Here is an 18,150-nt window from a genome sequence, read left to right as displayed (position 1 = left end):
TGTTTCCATTATTAATCCAATAATTTAAGTTACATTTCTTTTGATTTCGATTTCATAACTCAAAATACAATATGAATATAATACACACAGAGATTCCTAGTCTTTACAAATAAGAAGGTTTCAAAATATTTTCAAACTTTCATCATTTGCTTTTATTTTATTTTATTTTTATCTAATTTGATTTTAAATTTGAATAAAAATTTCATTTGATGTGAATTACTTTAACTTTTTCATTAAATTTTTATCAATTTTTAAAAGAACTTTCATTCTTATCCCAATTTTTTTCTATTCGCCAATTGGATGGAAAAAAATATAATTTTCAGTGTTTCGTCTTTTTAAATTTTTATCAAATTATAATTTGATAAAAAAAATATATTAACGGTTGAAAATTCTCTTAATTGGAATTATATTGAAATAATATCTTGAAATAATCAAAGTTTGAGTATGTGATTGGTTGAAATGTATAATTTAATTAATTCTCTTCTCATATTTGTATAAAAATTGACACTTATGACTACATCATTATGAATTGGATTATAGAAAAAAATTTGGGCCGTCAAACATTTTTCATTTGTAAACATCCTACAAATTAAAAAATGAAAAAAAAAATATGTAACTTTTTGATATGTGTTTATCAGTTTTTTTATTTTTATTTTGTATGGACATAAACAATTGATGTTTCAATTTAAAAAATTAAAAAGTAAAAAAAAAATAGATTGGGTTTTTTAGAAATAAAAGAAACCATCTAACTCTTCTATATACTATTAAGATGGACTATTTTAATCACATAAAAAAATAGAAATTATATTTAGAGATTATCCCTATATATTATGCTATTATACACACCTATAGTTGTAACAAATTAACTATAATATATATGAAAAGTTATATTAAGCTTTCATTTTCAATTAATTGAATTATAATTAACAAACTAACAAATAGCAATAATGGTCTAATGGGATAGAAAGAGGATAAAAATTAAGAACACAATGATAGTTAAAAGTTTTAAATTTACCTAGTTATACAAAAATCTAATGTTATAGTAAAATCTTGAATTCTCAATAAATTTTCACATTTTTTATAAAATAAAATGACAATAAAAAATAAAAAATTTGATACCCATTTTTTTGCTTCAATTTTGTGGCCTTCATTGAAGAAAACAAAATCCGATCAAAATCCTTGGCATGGAATGGACATAAATATTTCAATTGCAAAAATAATCACTAATAATTCTTCTCAACCATGCAAACCTGTAAACAAACACATAAACCTCACTAAAACTAAAATCAAAACCAAACCAACAGTAGAGAAAGGGAATCACACAGGGAAAAAATAAAATTAAAAAATAAATAAATTTATAAAGTGGGAGAATGTTACCTCCAACAACTTAAACCTCACCTAACCCAATCCGTTAACTCTTTTACCAATGCTGCAAAGTTTAGGAGTTGAGATGACTAATCAGATTATTCTTTAAATAAGACTTGAAATTTGATTAATTTTTCTCATTAAGTGATTTAAAATTTTGATATATATACATCAGAAAAATAGATAATTATATTACTAAATTATAATTCAAATTTAGATATTGTCATATGTTTTTTAGATCCATATTTAAATTCTTATCTTTTTTTATTTTTGTGTGGTTTCTATTCGGATTTTTTTTTTCAATTTATTTAAGATGGAGTTGTGGGTTTCTATTTTTTTAAAAATTTAATTTATTTGTGGTTTCTATTTGTTTTTAATTATTATTATTTAGGTAAGTTATTATGTGCGTTAGATATGTGATAGATATGTGAGTTTTATTGATTTAAAGTATAATTGTGGGAGATATTTTCAAATTAGATTTGTTTAGATAAACTTTAAAGATTTTTAAAACTTAAAATTGGATATTGAGATGCAAAAAAAAGATTTTAACTGAATAAATAAAAATCTAATTTAGTAATTTTATCTGTTTGTATATATGATTTTTAGGGTTTTTTTTATGTTATAATATAATATATAAGATACGTCACGCCCCAAAAATAATACAATAATCCATCTATCAAGCCTTATATGTTAACAACAATAATAAAGTTATCTTCCATTAATTCAATATGATATACAAAAGAGAAGCATATGCATCATACATTTATAAAGCCTAAACCTGAATCTATAGCATATGCTTCCAATTAAAAGAGAGGAAGAAAGGTAAACAAATAAATATGCCCTACGAGCTTACAACTTTCCAAGACGATGCTTGGTTACAACAAAAAAAGTCAAAGGTTCAATACAGATAAAGCCATGGGCTTGTACAAAAGGCAAATAAATACAAATAAACAAATGTGAGCTCTCAGCTCCACAATTCTCCCAAGCTAAGTCCTTGACGGAGGCATATCACTAGCACCTGAAAATGTTTTTCCCAAGTAGGGTGAGTCACAGCCCAGCAGGAATAATCTAATACAGTATATGAGGTTTAACAACGATATAAGGGCAATGTGCTTTTACAATACCGGAAGTAAAATGATCACATTGTATATAGTCATAGAACACCAAGTTACATTTCATTTCATTTCCCTTCAATCCATTCCAATACATGAGTCGATTTCATTATTTCTCAACAACCAAACTGAGGTTACAATTCAATGGTTTTCAAATCATACAACACATACACATAAACACTTCAAACTTCCATTTCACAGATATTTCGTCCACAGGTAGCCATCAAATGGGGTCCATGTAAACGTAGGCTATACAAGCGCTACTATAGCGACCCTAATTTTTTTAAGTCATTATTTATTATTATTATTATTATTATTATTATTATTATTATTATTATTATTATTATTATTATTATTATTATTATTATTATTATTATTTTATTTTTGACTTTATTAATTGTGTGGTCATATGAGAATTTAATGTGTTATTTAATTAATCCATATATTTATATATTTATATTTGCTATAAAAAAAAAAAAGAAGTGTTATATATATATATAATCTTATAGTTATATTTATATATATTATAATTATGTTGTATTATATAATATAATATATTAGAATAGGATTAGGAATCAATCGAAAGAAAAGAAAAGAAAGAGAGGTGTGGCAACAAAGAAAAAGCCACGGGAAGAGAGAGAGAGAGAGAAGAGAGAGAGAGAGAGAGAGAGAGAGAGAGAGAGAGAGAGAGAGAGAAATCAAGAAAAATAGTGGTGTTGTGGGCAGCTGTGCAAGTCGAGAGAAAGAGAGGGGGGAAGAAAAAGAAGAGATTAGGATTTTGTTTTGGTAACTCTATTAATTTTGTAGACACTTCTTTGATCTTTAAAAAAATATTATGAGTACAAAACTCACTTTCCTTGATTTATGTTTAATTCGTTGTTTTTATTTATTTATTTTTATTTATTTGATGTTAGTTTGATTTTAATCATTTTGATTAGTTGTGTATGTAAGGTTTAGAGTTTTTAGATGATTGATTGATTTTAATTATTTTGTTTAGTTGTGTATGTAAGGTTTAGGGTTTTTAGTTGATTGATTGATTTTAATTATTTTGATTAGTTGTGTATGCCAGGTTTAGGATTTTTATATAGATTTATTTTATGGTTGTAATCACAATCATTGTTATATAAAATTAAAATTAATTAGGAACCCATAGATAAATTCCTTATGCTCCATCATGACTCCACGGATTGTTATTTTATTTGAGTGATGGTGAGAAAGAGTGTATAAAAAAAAAGTGAGGATTATGAGATTTATTTGAATGCCTTAGGCGTGGCATTGTTATGTTGTTCTCATGAGTGAGATGTTTTGTATATGTATATTGTTGCCTTGTTCTCATGAGTAGACGAGTGGTTTGATTTTCGCGCGTACGTATATGCTGACCATCAGGGGAGTGTGGGTCAAAGTCGGGACAATATCCCCATGCAAGTTCGACTTCGGAGCGGTGTTAGGTATATGGGAGGCACATGGGATATATGTGTAGGGTGGAAATGGAGGCCGAAGTGGAAGTGGTGAAGTTAAGGTACAAAGAATTTAATTACGAGTTTATTGTTATAGTGTGAATTGTATTAATTTGTACATGTTGAAAAATAGTAAACGACCTCAATAAATTATGAAATTTGAGCAGAGGCATGTATACGTGATTCTAGACAACTTTTGTGTTTTAACTTTTTATTAAAAAGATCGATTCGAACTTATAATCGGATGATCTTGGTTATTGTAGTTTTGATTCATTTTAGCAATGCAGATTTTAAAGGCTGAGCTCATTTTTATTGGTTTCGCGTATACTGAAGTAAAACGTTATTCTGCACACTTTTCATGTTTTGAAATTTTCCGAAAAAATCATCTTAGGGAAGTTTTTGTTCATTTTTAGCTTCAGATTTTTCGATTGAATTCCATCTAGGTTATTCTATAAAGTTTTTCTCTCAACCTGTTCAGTTTCTGTTAAATTCGTTCGTACAATCTTTTAGGAAATTTGATTCTGTACAACTTTTGTTTTTTGAGTTTTAGTCAATTCGAAATATTTAAGCATTAAACAGTGTATTTTTATACTTCTTCAGTAAGTTATTTATGATTAAATGATACTAACTTTATTTTTTTTGCAGGATGGTGGCTCTTACTAACTTTTTTATGCAAGACTGATCCACCATATTTTTATTTCTATTTTGTTTATTTTATAATCAATTTATATTTCGTTGTGTACGAGCAAGAAACTAAATGCCACCGTATCTCGGGAAATTACACATTCGTCTCGGTGCGGTTGGAACTACTTGTCTTGTCCCGTAATAAGAATTAAATGTATTTTTGTTTGTGTCTGGTGGACACGTGGGTGTTAAATCTTGTACTCATACCAATATACCTATATACTGACCCGTTTTGTCTCTTGGCAACTCAGGTGTGTTGTGTTTGAGCGCAGCCGAACTTCCTTTGCAGGATTAGTTGAGGCTATGGTGGTGAGAAGAAATAACTATGATCGTAGGACATGTCGTTAAGACTTCTTTTGTTTTCTTGAGTGTAGGGTTGATATTAGTTTATGTATTTATTATTTTTTTTATGACTTTAGTATTGGAATAATTTGGCAAGGTTTGTAACCGTACTTTATTTAAGTTGTTTTGACTAGTTGTTGCTACCTTAATGTTGAGGTATTGGTTAGTTATAAGATTATGGTAGATGGTTTGGTTGGCGTTTAGTTTTTTGTTTCACCCCTAGGATTTGGATGATCGAATATTGATTGGGGTTTAGACCTAATTTAATATTTAATTGTCTAAATTTTAGGGCGTGACAGTTACAATTGCCATTTTACGGATATTTCGTCCGCGGGCTAGGCACCCATGTATAATTTCGGGACTTTCACCTAGGACAATTCGGCCAACTTAATTATAATGGAGTTCATCCCTTTTCTCCTTCTAAACAATCATTCATACTTATACAATGTATACAAATATATAATCACACATGGAGTACATCCCATTTCTCCTTCCAAATAATCATACATATACAATGTATATAAACATAGTCATATTCAATGACAACCAACAAAAGATTAATTTCAATTCACCTAGTCCACATGCAATTTCTACAACAATCATAGCTATCCTCCACCGATAGCCAAAAACAAATATTTCTAAGCAGTTACACAAAATTCACAATAGATAAACTATCCATATGTCCATCGATAAGAAACGACAATTTTCCAACCTTTATTTGCAATATCATCAAATACCCAAGTTAAAAATCATACAAGAGTATAGAAAGTCCCTACCTCAAGCTTAGAAGAGGGAGAAGAAAGAAAAGCCCAAAAGTCAACGGAGGAGAAACGAGGTTTTTCTCAGATCAAAATGAAGCCCTCGACAAGCTCTACAATTAATCTCAAAGGAGCAAGGCAAGAAGAGGTCTCCAAGTGAGTAAATCTAAGGATCTTTGAGTGAAAAAGGTGTTTTTTGAGAGAAATAGAGAGTTTCATGGTTTAAAGGGAAGAAAGAGAAGGAAAAATAAAGAAAAGATCAAGTGGTGGACCTATTTATAGTACTAAGTCAAAATATAAAAAAAATGAACCCCAAAGTCAACCCAAAATATCTGGTCAAAATCCCCAAAAAGTAATGCCCAAACTGACTAAAAATCTAGGAAAAAGTTTCCAGGTGTTAACACTTGCAGCAGAGGTGTCGACCCTTATGAAGAAAAGCTAGAACACTTATATTTGACAGCATGCAAGGTGTTGACCCTTCCTGGACTGGTGTCGACACCAAATTTTAGCAAGCAATTTTAGGACAAGGGTCAACCCTTCCCAAACTGGTGTCGACCCTTGAGGCTAACAACAAAAGGAAGGTGTCGACATCACTAAGTCCGGTGTCGACCCCAGAACAAGATTTTTAGTTTCCCAACAACTTTTCAACATAAACAAGCATGACGAGCAATTCTCAACAAGTTTAAATCAATTTATACTCCTCTAAAACCAAGATACAACAACCTAAAGATTCCCAAAATAAAATAAATGATTCAAATACACTTCCTAAAAGCTTTGAAGGACACAAGTGTTACAACCTCCCACCTTAGGAAATTTCGTCCCCGAAATTTTAAAGCCATGATTAAACCAATCCCAACAATGATAATCAATCAATTTCATCACCATGACCCATTCTCCGGTCATTCATTTTCATTAACTCAATACACAAGTTCCAACATTGAACATACAATTCACATTTTCTAAAACACATACAATGTTTTTATATAAAATCCATGTTTCCAAAACATATATAACATATACAATGTTTTCATGTCTCATTAACATAATCAATACCTCAATACATGCTTAAACATCAACAATAAGTCCGGATACTTCTCACGAACTTCCAACTCAAGTTCTCAAGTGGTTTCCTCAACCCCATGATGTTTCTACATTACTTTAACCAGGGGAGTTGTCTTGCCTTGCAACACTTGATCCCGGGTATCCAAGACCCTCACTGGTCTTTCTTCATACGAGGCATCCTCATCTACCTCTAAGTCGGTCCAATCCAACACGTGCAATGGATCTGGCTCATACTTCCGAAGCATGCTAATATGGAACACATCATGAACCCCAGAAAGTTGTGGCAGCAAGGCCAAACGATAAGCTACCTCTTCGACCCACTCAAGGATCTCAAAAGGCCTAATGAATCGAGGGGACAACTTCCCACTCTTCTAGAATCTCATTAAACCCTACCTAGGTGATATTTTCAAGAATACATAGTCTCCCACCTCAAAAGACAAGGGTCTCCTCCTACAATCGGCATAACTCCTCTGGCGACTCTGGGCCGTAACTAACCTTTTATGCATAAGTGTCACCTTCTCTATCGTTTCTCAAACCAAGTCTAGGCCCAACAAAGGTGCATCACCCACCTCGGTCCAACACACTGGGATCTACATGGTCGTCCATACAAGCCTCAAATGGTGCCATGCCAATACTCGACTGGAAGCTATTGTTATAGGAAAACTCCACTAAGGATAAGTGTCTCTCCCATGACCCCTTAAAATCAAGGACACAACCTCGAAGCATATCCTCAAGGATCTAAATAGTACATTTGGACTGTCTGTTAGTCTGGGACGGTAAGCGGTGCTAAAAGTCAATCTAGTGCTCAAGGCACTCTGCAAGCTCTACCACAACCGAGCTGTGAAACATGGATCTCTATCTGAAACAATCATCACAGGGACTCTGTGCAACCTCACTATGTCCCTAATATAAAGATCAGCAATTCTACCGAATCGTTTATCCTCATAGCTATAAAGTGCGCCCACTTGGTCAACTGGTCCACTACCACCCAAATGGCACACTGCCCCATTGAGTTCTCGGAAGGCCCACAACAAAATTCATTGAAACATGCTTCCATTTCCACTCGGCTATAGGCAAGGGTTACAACAAACCCGCTTGCCTCTAATGCTCGGCCTTCACTTACTGACAAGTAAGGCACTTCGATATAAACACGGCTACATCCTTCTTCATACCTCTCTACCAAAACTGGCAACTCAGATCATGATACATCTTTGTGCCTCCCGAATGCACCGCAAGGCGTGAATGGTGAAACTCTCAAAGTACTTTCTCTCAGTAAGACTCCGACATGAACAAACAATCACGGTATCTTATATTGTGGTCGGGGTACACACTTAAGCCTCTTTCTACCTTCCTATTGGAAATCTTCTCTCAGAGGGATTCCGCCTCAAAATCACCCCTCTGTGCTTCTAATACTCGGTTCACAAGTGTAGGTTAGGCAATTACCGTAAACAAGGCTGCAGATTCAACGGACTCGCCAAGATGCAAGTCAAACTCCCCAAGAGTACCCAGCATCTCTCATTCCCAAATGGCGAAACAAGTCACACTGCTAATTGATTTCCTACTCAAGACGTCGGCTACAACATTGGCCTTTCCCAGATAATAATGCAACTCAAAATTATAATCCTCTATGAACTCCATCCACTTTTTTTTTTCCTCAAGTTCAAGTCCTTCTGTGTACACAAATATTTCAGACTTTTATGATCAGAAAACACCTCAAATCTCTCACCATACAGATAGTGTCTCAAAATCTTCAAGGCAAAAATCACCACCGCTAACTCTAAGTCGTGAGTAGGGTAGTTCCTCTTGTGGGTTTTCAATTGCCGCAAGCCATAGGCTACTACCTGCCCCTCTTGCATCAAAACATAGCCCAAACCTTCCCGTGAAGCATCACAATAAACTGAATAGCCGAAACCCCTCTCCGAAATAATTAAGACTGGAGCAGTGGTAAGTCTAACCTTAAGTTCTTGGAATGACTTCTCATAAATCTCACCCACACAAATTTGATCCATTTCTTCGTCAGTCTAGGCAAAAGTGAGGCTAGCCTAGAGAAATCCTTCACAAATCTCCAATAGTACCTGGCTAACCCCAGAAAACTATGGATCTCAAAGCCATTCTTAGGCTGTGCCCAATCTTGCACTACCTCCATCTTGGATGAATCTACAGTCACCCCTTATTTGAATACCACGTGGCCTAAGAACTCAACCTCCTTCAGGCAAAACTCACACTTCCCGAACTTAGCATACAGCTTGTGGGCTCTAAGTAAATCAAGCACCACTCGCAAGTGTTCCTCGTGTTCCTCCTTAGACGTCGAGTAAATCAAAATGTCGTCTACAAAGACGACCACGAAACGATCTAAGAACTCATGGAAGATCCGGTTCATCAATCCATAAATATAGCTGGAGCATTAGTTAGCCCAAAATGCATCACTAGGAACTCATAATAGCCATACCGCGTACGGAATGCCGTCTTCGGGATATCCTCCTCCCTTACCTTCAACTGATGGTAACCCGACCTCAGGTCTATCTTAGAGAAACAACAAGACCTCTTTAACTGATCAAACAGATCATCTATACGAGGCATTGGGTACTTATTCTTAGCAGTTACCTGGTTCAACTTTCGGTAATCCATACACAATCGCAACGCACCATCTTTCTTTTTGGTAAAAAGAGCCGGTGCCCCCAAGGCGAAGTACTAGGGCGAATAAAACCCTTATCTAATAATTCCTGGAGTTGAATCTTCAACTCACTCAACTCGGCAGGTGCAAATCTATATGGTGCCATAGAAATCAGTGTCATGTCAGGCACTAAATCAATAAAGAACTCGATCTCTCGGTGAGGTGGTAAACTAATAAGATCCTCTGAAAAAACATTCAGGTATTCATAAACTATCTTTGGCAACTCAACCTGGACTTCATCACACTCAATACTCAAGAAGTTGGCAAGAAGACAACTAAGTTCACTCTGCCCACGCGGATCATATACTGGTGATAAGACTATGTCCACCCAACCTCCCAAGAAATAAAAGCAATCATCGCTCAAGGTACATACAGTAACTCTCTGACAGTAGCAATCTATAACAGCCCAGTATGATGATAACCAGTCCATAAACAAAATAACATCAAAATTAGACATGTCAAGCAATACAAATGCAAATGGAAGTTGACGACCAGCGACCTCTATGTCATAACCCCGACACCCCTATTTCAAGATGACCTCACTACTGATAGGTGACTCTACACAAATAGGAGATGCTAACTGTGCCAACTCCAACCCCACTACCGATGCAAATGCAGACGAGATAAAAGAATCGGATGCACCTTTATCAATCAACACATTAGCAACAGCATTGCAAAACAAAAAGGTACCTCTCACTATTGAAAGAGTAGGTACAAAATCCGGCACTGTAACAGAATACACACGTCCCGTAGGTCTCTGCTCAACCTGCTCACCCCTCAGAGCATAAGTCTAATGCACTGACTTAGTTAAAGAGGCTCCCTGATTAGCCCTCAAGGCCTGTGCTGACTGTGCAGGCTGGTGACTCTGTGTCCACCTCGAACCAGACACATCAGATGTGCCACCCAACTGTGGGCAAGATCTCTTTAGATGCCCTGCCTGTCCACACTGATAGCAAGTGGGCTGCTGCCCTTTACCTTGACTCTGGCCTTGAGAACGAACCGAAGACAATGTTGCTCGTTGTCCTCCTCCTCTCTGCGGGCAAACTGGAGAGTTGTGGCCCAACTGGCCACATTTGAAACAAGTCACATCCCCCTGACTACCTCTCTCAGAACCCGAACTCGGTACTGGAAAGGTAGACCTCGAATGTGCTCCTTGGGACTGTTGGAGGTTAGAACCCCTCTGCCTTATACCATCCCCCTAACTATCATGACTCCTCCTGGAGCCCCTTATCCTCTCCTCCTCTGCCTGCATAATAGTCTCAAGACGGGCCGCCACCTCCACAAGGCACCTATAGTCTCTAATCATGTACTCGGCCACTTGGAACATAAGATCGGTCCTCAACCCCTTCTCAAACTCCAAACACCGACGCTCCTCAGTTGCCACCAACTCCGGTGCAAATCTAGACAAGCTCGTGAATGTGGCTTCAAACTTAGCAAATGGTGTGTTCAACTGCACCAGTTTAGAGAACTGGTCCCTCAATTTCTCCTTAACCGTAGAAGGTAGAAACTTGTCCTAGAAGGCGTCGACGAAGACCTCCCAAGTCCCTCAAATGCACCCCCTCGCATACTTCCACCACTAACCCGCGTCTTCCTTCAGCTGGAAGGATGCCAAGGTCACTCTCAAACCCCCATCTTCGATGCTGAGCATCTCAAATGTCTTTACCATCTGTTCTAGCCACTCATTAGCCTTCAGCTGCTCCTTGGGATCACCCAAAAATTCATCTGGATTCGACCAAAAGAGCTCCCTTTTCATAAAAGACTGCCCTGCTTCAGCTACCTGGGCTTGGACTTGATTCTCAGCCTTGAGAATGTCCATAGACTCTTGCAATGCTCCAGCCATTTCGCGGGCTAGGGCGTCCATGGCCTATTGACCTACTGGCTCGGTCACGTTGGCTTGACCAACCCCTTCTTCCTATGCTTGAATTTCATCCGGTATAGGCATCTCATGCCTCCTAGGCCTACCGCGCCTACCACCACCAGGTCCACGTCCACGTCCTGACATCCTAATAAAGGTAATAGAAATGATTAGCACATTTACAAATGTACGGAAGCTAACTCACTCACATCCTAAAGCGGTGGACAACAATAATTCACTCCATATAAGCATATTGTCACATAAACATATATAAATTTTATTCTCGGATAATGACTGTCCCCCAGCATTGCCAAAGTTCCAATTAGAAACAGCAGTGATCAAGTGCTCTTCTAATAGAACTTCTAGAAACCTGTAGACTCAATCAACGTCCTAGAAATTTAATCCCATACTCATATAATCACATAAGCATATTATCATATAAGTACATCTCGTTCATACTCAAGTCTCTAGCAAGCGAGACAAACCCATCGTGGTACTAACCACTCCCCACATAACTAAAGTATTCAAACCCGGTACACTCTGATACCAAGTTGTTACGCCCCAAAAAATAATACTCCCTCCGTCCCAAAATAATGGTCCCTTTTGGGGAATTCAACTTTTTTTGGTAGTACAATTATTGCATTTGAAAAAAGTTGATTTACCAAAATTATCCTTTTGATAGTACATTTTTTGAGAAAATCAATGTCATAATTGTGCTTTTTATATTGTTTATTAATTTAAAAGAATGGCAAAATAGGAAATTTACATTATTTTTGTACTTGATTTTTGAAGAGGGACTAATATTTTGGGACAATGAAAAATGGAATAAGGGACTAATATTTTGGGACGGAGGGAGTACAATAATCCATCCACCAAGCATTATATGTTAACAACAATAATAAAGTTATCTTCCATTAATTCAATATGATATACAAAAAAGAAGCATATGCATCATACATTCATAAAGCCTAAACCTGAATCTATAGCATATGCTTCCAATTAAAAGAGATGAAGAAAGATAAACAGATAAACATGCCCTTCGGGCTTACAACTTTCCAAGACGATGCTTGGTTACAACAAAAAGAGTCAGAGGCTCAATACAGATAAAACCCTAGGCTTATACAAAAGGCAAATAAATACAAATAAATAAATATGGGCTCTTAGCTCCATAATCCTCCCAATCTAAGTCCTTGACGAAGGCATATCACCAGCACCTGAAAATATTTTTCCCAAGTAGGGTGAGCCACAGCCCAGCAAGAATAATCTAATACAGTATATGAGGTTTAACAATGGTATAAGGACAATGTGCTTTTACAATACCAAAAGTAAAATGATCACATTGTATATAGTCATAGAACACCAAGTTACATTTCATTTCATTTCCCTTCAATCCATTCCAATACATGAGTTGATTTCATTATTTCTCAACAATCAAACTAAGGTTACAATTCAATGGTTTTCAAATCATACAACACATACACATAAACACTTCAAACTTTCATTTCATGGATATTTCGTCCGCGGGCAGCCGTCAAACGAGACCCATGTAAACGTGGGCTATACAAGCGCTACAATTGACATTTCACGGATATTTCGTTCGCGGGCTAGGCACCCATGTATAATTTCGGGACTTTCACCCAAGACATTCCAACCAACTTAATTATAATGGAGTCTATCCCCTTTTTCCTCATAAATAATCATTCATACATATATAATATATACAAACACATAATCACACATGGAATACATCTCATTTCTCCTCCCAAATAATCATACATATACAATGTATATAAACATAGTCATATTCAATGACAACCAACAAAAGATTAATTTCAATTCACCTAGTCCACATGTAATTTCTACAATAATCATAGCTATCCTCCACCGTTAGCCTAAAACAAAAGTTACACAAACTTCACAATAGATAAACTATCCATATGTCCATTGATAAGAAATGACAATTTTCCAACTCCACCATTGACATACACATCTAACCAATTTCACCTTTATTGAACCAATTCCATGATTTATACAAAATAACCATTTGAAACATTTTAGGGCAACACCCCATTTCCTTCCAAATACAACCCATTTGCCAAAATCAACAAGTTTGATATAACACAATCTCATATCCATACCCATAAGCATTTCAACACCTTTACTTTGAAAACCCCTCTTTTTATTTTAAACCAAAACCCTAGGTTTGTCTAAAATCATCCAAATCCCAACCTTTATTTGCAATATCATCAAATACCCAAGTTAAAAATCATACATGAGTATAGAAAGTCCCTACCTTAAGCTTAGAAGAGAGAGAAGGAAGAAAAGCCCAAAAGTCGACGGAGGAGAAATGACGTTTTGCTCCGATCAAAATGAAGCCCTCGACAAGTTCTACAATTAATCTCAAAGGAGTAAGGTGGGAAGAGGTCTCCAAGTGAGTAGATCTAAGGATCTTTGAGTGAAAAAGTGCTTTTTGAGAGAAAGAGAGAGTTTCACAGTTTAAAAGGAGGAGAGAGAAAGAAAAGTAAAGAAAAGATCAAGTAGTGGACCTATTTATAGTACTATTCAAAATAAAAAATAAACCGCAAAGTCAACCCAAAAGATATGGTCAAAATCCCCAAAAAGTGGGGCCCAAACTAACTAAAAATCTTAAAAAAAGTTCGCATGTGTCGACACCTGTAGCAGAGGTGTTGACCCTTATGAAGAAAAGCTGGAACACTTAAGTTTGACAACATGCAAGGTGTCGACCCTTCCCAGATTGGCGTCGACAACAAATTTCAGCAAGCAATTTCAGGACAAGGGTCGACCCTTCCCAGATTGGTGTCAACCCTTGAGGCCAACAACAAAAGGAATGTGTCGACACCACCAAGACTGGTGTCGACCCCAGAACAAGATTTTTAATTTTCCAAACAACTTTTCAACGTAAACAAGCGTGAATGAACAATTCCCAACAAGTTTAAATCAATTTATACTCCTCCAAAACCAAGATACAATAACCCAAAGATTCCCAAAATAAAAAAAGGATTCAAATACACTTCCCAAAAGCTTTGATGGACACAAGTGCTACAAGAAATAGATAGATATCTACAACTTTCATAAAAAATATTATCTGATTTTTGGGGGAAGAAAGAAGGAAAGCAAGTTTGAATATTTTTTTTTTTGAAAATCGGTGAGAAAGATTAGGATGGAGAGATTATGAAATATTTTTGTTATTTAATAAATAAATCAGTCAATAGTTTTTTTAATCTATTTTATAAATTAAAAAATCAATAATTTTAGAAAATTGATTAATTTGTCCCATTAAGTGATTTAAAATTTTGATTAGATATACATCAAAAAAATAGATAATTATATTACTAAATCATAATTCAAATTTAGATGTTGTTATATCTTTTTGAGTTCCATAGCTAAATTCTTATCTTCTTTATTTTTGTGTGTAACCATAGTATATGAGAGAAATTGAAAAATGTGTTGTAATAATTATGAGAGAAGTCAAAAAGATTTGTGGGTTGAAAGAAATCAATAAATGCATTTTGATAGATATATATCAAAAAAATAGATAATTATATTACTAAATCATAATTCAAATTTAGATGTTATTATATCTTTTTGAGTTTTATAGCTAAATTCTTATCTTCTTTATTTTTGTGTGTAACCATAGTGCATGGAAGAAATTCAAAAGGGTGCTGCAGTAATTATGAGAGAAGTCAAAAACGTTTGTGGGTTGAGAGAAGTCAATAAATGTGGAGTTTTTTTTTTAAAATAAAAAAATTAGGATTAGAATATTAGAGCTCCCACAAAACTTGTAGATTAGAAATCCCATTTTCCTTATATAATATATAGATATGAATCAAATGTTCGAATGTAAAATGCAAGAGTGAATGGCTTTCGTTAACCTAATTCTCATGCACTTACTATAACAATCAATGCTATCCTCCACCGATAGCCAAAACAGATATTCTATTCAAAAGATAATTTAAGTAAACAGATATAAATTTCCAAAATTTCAGGATAGAAGTAACAATACATGTTCCATCTCCCCTTCCCAACTCAACAAGGATCAAAACATTTCTCATTCCCACTCAAAACCAATAACTTCTAAGATTTCCAAAACAACACCTGTTTTTTTCAAGAACCCATTTTAAAGAGAGATTTCAAAGATTTCAACCCCTATTTATCAACACACCCATAATCATAGCCTTCAAAGCAGCCCATCCCAAAATCCCTCTTTTATAACTCATTTCAAACCCATATCAAAACCAAATCAAACTCAAATATCTCAAAATGCCCCATTATTCAAGGAGTACATAACAACATTAAATATCATATTAAGAGGTTAAAGAAATCTCTATCTCAAAGAAGAAAGGGAGAGAGAAATGGCAATCCCAAAATCAACGCAGTCAGATCTTGAACTTTTTCGAATCAAAACGACCACCTATACGCGCTCTACCTTTTATCTCAAAGCTCCAAGGTCACAAGATTCAAAGATTTTGGTGTATGGGATTATCAATATAAGAACTAGATAGATAGATAGAGAGAGAGAGAGAGAGAGAGAGAGAGAGAGAGAGAGAGTAAAAAAACTAAGTTCAGAAGCCTTTTAGAGAGAGAGAAGGAAGCAAAAAGTGAAATAAAGATCTTTTCCCCGTACTTTTATACATACAGACCACTCAAGCAACCAAAACACTACTCAAACATCAGACATAGACACCGCTCAAGTAATCAAACCATGGCTTGAGTGAAGAAACCAAAACCCCAGAACCCTAACCCTACAAAGCAAATCGCTCGAGCAAGCTAATCATCGCTCGAGCAAAGAGCGACCCCCTTTTAGAATTTCAAAACCCTACAAAGAGACCGCTCGAGAGAAGGAAAGGCCGCTAAAGCGAAAGACACCCCACTCCTTAAAGTTTCAAACCTGCAACACAAATTCTGGAAAAAATGAAAGACCCCTCAAGTGAAGGAATAACCACTCGAGCAAACTCAATAACAAACAAACAGAAATTCCTTTGAAACACTAACTCCCAACCTGTTCAAAACACGACCAACAACTCCAATTAACCAATCACAATCAACAATAAGACAACAAGGAGTATAAGCAACAACAATGAGTACCGAATCCCGAATCAAAGAATATAAAAAGGTCAGGTCTTAACGGGAGCTGTTACATGTAACTATTTTATTCCACAAATTATTTTCAATAGAATTGATTGATTTATAGTAATTTCAAAATAATGTGGGTAAAAAATATTTAAAATTCAATTACTGTCTAAAGAATACTCAACAAGAGTAATACTCATTTTTAATTTAAAATTAATTATTTTTTTCATTTTTGAGATGAAAAATTATTTGGTTCCAATTTTTTGAATTCAATTTTTTGAAAATTGAAATTTTTTTCTTTTTTTTTTTAGTGAACAGTTTTAATATTTTAAGGAAATTTTTTTACTTTGTAGATGTACCTAACCTAGATGTACCTAAAAAGTAAAATATTTGTAAAAAAAAAAAATTAAAAAAATCAATAAATAGACAAAAATACGAAAATATTCTAAATTTTTATATTTTTGGTATTTAGTGTACTTTTTATAGATTTTTTCACAAGTATTATACTTTTTAATTATATTTATATTAAGTTTGTCTAAAAATATTAAAATATTTTTAAAAAAATTATATTAATTGTATCTAAAAAAGTGTAGTATTTATATGTAAAAATTATTTTAAATATTAAAAAAATTAGTGAAAACAAAAAAAAATACGGAAAATAAAAATCTCAATTTTTAGAAAATTAGAACCAAACAAAATGGTTAATTAAATATTTAATTTTTTTTATTATTTGGGGAGGGCTAATTGATTTTTAAGATATAGTTTAGAAGATAAAATGAAATTCTAAATGAAGGTTGGTGATACATCACCAAGTTTCGTTTGATTGTATACGGAAAAAGTCAATGGGGGTAAACTGATCAAATAAAAATAATGCGAAATCTAAATGCCAAATTAATTTTTGTGTAATAATTTAGGAGGCAAAATAATATTTTTCCATATATATATAAGTAAAAAAAGTGAGTGAGTGTGGCTTAGGTGAGATGGTTGCGAAGTTTTGGAGGCGACTGAAAAGATCTAGTACCAATGGTGCTGGCCTTCAATGGAAAGTAGTGTGGTTCGAGGGGATTCTATTTACACCTAAAAAATTATTAAAGACTTTTAATTCCTCAATACATTCTATTGAATTATTTAAGATTTTATATTATTCTCAATACATCTTATAATTTTTCTTAAATTGCCTTTCAAGTTATATCCAAATAATAAATAAAATACAAAGTTATCATATTCAGACTTGCAGTGCTGAACAATATTGTTTGGTTGGATTTTTAGATCCAAAATTGCCGAACAAAATGAATCTGTTCGAATATGAAAGTTCGAACAACAATGACGTTAAACCTGCCAAATATTCGTTTGTACGTAAAACAAAATATAAAAATCAAGAACTGTACTTTGATGTTTATGTGAATACGTATCTCATTTTTTATGGGTTGTTTCAAAAACTAATTTTCATTATTATTCTCATCCATTGCTTAATTTTGTTCAAACTTCTTTCCATTCACAAGGATAAGAAAAATTGATATTGATGATAATAGTGAGTTTTGGTGAGGTGGTTTGGAGTTTTGGTGTGAGAAAGAAACAGAAGAGAAAACAATCGAAACTTGAAGAAAAAGATGAAGAATACATATATGTGATTAAAGTATACCATAAGGAAAAAAAAATTATTTTAAAATTTAATATATATTATCTTTATTAATAAATTTATAAATTTATATTAAAATATAATAAAAAATATTTTAATTAAATGTACTTA

Source organism: Camellia sinensis, chromosome 13, assembly GCF_055761805.1.
Source record: "Camellia sinensis isolate YWXY chromosome 13, ASM5576180v1, whole genome shotgun sequence".
In the NCBI taxonomy this organism is placed as follows: domain Eukaryota; kingdom Viridiplantae; phylum Streptophyta; class Magnoliopsida; order Ericales; family Theaceae; genus Camellia; species Camellia sinensis.
This window is presented reverse-complemented; position numbering follows the sequence as displayed.